The sequence below is a fragment of the Phalangium opilio genome, unplaced genomic scaffold (genome assembly GCF_054372755.1).
Source record: "Phalangium opilio isolate 3A_F unplaced genomic scaffold, DU_Popi_V2 ptg000039l_1, whole genome shotgun sequence".
Lineage (NCBI taxonomy): Eukaryota > Metazoa > Arthropoda > Arachnida > Opiliones > Phalangiidae > Phalangium > Phalangium opilio.
The window spans coordinates 222,338-225,018 of record NW_028324162.1 but is presented as its reverse complement, the minus strand read 5'-3'; positions in this window follow the sequence as shown (position 1 = coordinate 225,018).

Here is a 2,681-nt window from a genome sequence, read left to right as displayed (position 1 = left end):
TTTACCGCATCTACAGCCAAAAATGTTCCTCACCAGAAAACTTTATGAAAAATCACATTTTTTTCAAAATTTCAAGGAAACAAAGCTACAAAGCACGGTACTGCACTGGAACCTGTAGCTAGAAATATTTACGAAGGCATTTATGGAGTGAAGAAGAAAATCTACGCGAATTCATTTCCCAATTTGGAAATGTAGAGATGTTCAATCTAGTCCACGAATTCCAGAATAAAACGTACACTGCCATTGTAACAATGACTTTTACTAAGGAAGATAAATTTGAAAACTGTTTTAGCGCTTTCGATGGGGTTGAGGCGTCTCAAATAGACCCCAACACTATGATAGTGATAAAGAGGACTTTAAAATCGCAGTTGTTCTCAATGAGAATTAATTCTTTTATTCAAGAATTCGGTTTAAGTTATTACTACCTGGTGCCAACATTGTCGTTGCACGAATTAAATATGTTCAGTTCAAATAAAAAATTCTATCTATACAAATTAACGAGCAAATTCCCTTTTGGAAGTTTTGGAAGACACAAAGGGGTTTTTGCTGTATTGTGTGCTATTTTCATGTTACAATTAATAATATTACGATATTAACTGCATAAGTCTGAAGTTTATATAGTATGAATGTAAAAATTGAAATAAAACTCTGCAAGTTAACCTGCAAATTCCCCTTTAAAGGACATAGAGAGGTTTTCTCTCGTTACTTTGCTCTTTTCATGTTAAAAAAAACTTGAAATCGAAAGGCAAGTTTTAAATAATTCGACAGTTTTTCACCTAACACAGCGCCTATTAATTCGAGTCCATCAGAACGACCTCTAGTTGAAGCCACAAAAAAGGATAAATAGACTCCGCCCCCCTCCGAAGCACGCGATGGTGCTGTGGTTTAGGGATGGTTGCGCGCGGTGGTTTAGGCATGGTGCTAGAGAATAACTTTCCTTCTTCTAAAGACTTAAGCTGTCTGCTGCGAGTTCTACTATTAAGTTATATTAATTAGTCTCGCTCAGAATTGGGGCTATGGCGTCTAGTAAAAAACTTTTATGCTCAATTTTTTACCCCTATTGTTTTACTTTATTATTTTTGCACACGACATCTAGATGGCGTTGCAAAAATGTTACTCTATACGGAAACTTTGACGAGGCAATAGCCACTCTGTAATAAAGTAAATTCTGAGGGTACACGATGGAAGCATATTACGCCGTATAACGCGGAAATACACTGGGGATTACTTTTTACAATATTAATTTCAATATTGGAACGGATTGTAGGCATATCGCCCGAATTTACGGCATTAAAACCTCCAAAGAGGTAATACCGAAGGAATACGCCAGTACCTGATCCCTCGAATGACGTTTGGTGCTCGTTGACGAGGGGAAAGCCACTTTTTAATAAAGTCTTTCTGAGGGTGTATGATGGGAAGCGTATTACGCTAGTGCCTGATCCCTCGAATGACGTTCGGTGCTCGCGTCGCACGGTTTTGCCTAGGCGCCTCGCTATCACGGCGATTCTATATTATGTACTTTGGGACCCTCGTATTTTCAGCTTGAGAGGTTACTGAGAATCAACGAAGGATATAACGCCGCTCTAAAGACCGCGTGCTATCAGGGGTATCGTATATTATGTATGCAGTGAACCTCGTATTTTCAGCTTAAGATGATACTGAGAATAAACGAAAGTGAGATCTCTGATCTAAACGTAGCAGGTTTCACGGGGGACCGGGAGTCTTATCCCTTACGAAAATTTTCTTTATAATTCTTCAGAAAAGTTGAAGGTATTTTTTGGTGAATTTCTTAATAGGTTCTTTCAAATGTTCTTAAGAAATTTGGCACTTTTGCCTTTAGGTTTTCTTAAGAATCCACTTAGAAAATTATATAAGCATTCGCTAAAACTTCTTAAGATATTCTCAATAATTTCTCAATAATTTCTCAATATATTCTTTAGAGTTTCAATCCATTTTCTAAAGGGTTTCTCTCCGTCTTCTTTTGGGTTTCTCTCAATATTGTGTAGGTCTTTCTCTAAATATTCTGTAGGGTTTATATACAAATCCAGAATAATTCACCTTAAAATCAACTGTTTATAGAAAATAACTTAATATAGGTATAATCTAATTATTTTCATTTCCTTCATCCGTAGCTGGAACTTCTTTACTTTTTGCCCTTCTCCTCGCGGTTTTCCCTTCCGCATGTCATTAATTTATTTTATTTTATCACTAAGGAAGCTTTTGGTACATCTGTAAATTTTGTGCCTGCAAACCCTAAAATTATCCAAATACATGTATTAGAATAAGAATTTTTAAATGAACGCAGATATGAAGGTTACTAATCATTAGTACCTTTCACTGTTTGATAAATCAGAACATTTTTATGCATGAAAAGTGTGTAGCGGACAGCTTTTTAAGCGAATCGGTTACAAGTGGTACGTGTAGTTAATGTTAGAAAAATCAACTCTTGAATAAATATACATGCAAAAGTGTTTATGAATATATACCTAGTACTGCGTTGACTCGCTTCGGGTCCAATTGTCTTTTGGGGGAATGTGCTTGTAGGCATTTGATTGTTTTCCAGTAAGAGACGTGTTGGCAGTTTCCAATTCAGTAAATACCTTCAGAAAAAGATTTCTGGCAAAAAACCGCCCATTTCCGTTAGTAGAAAACTCGGCTTGGGTAACATCGGATGTCTTCAC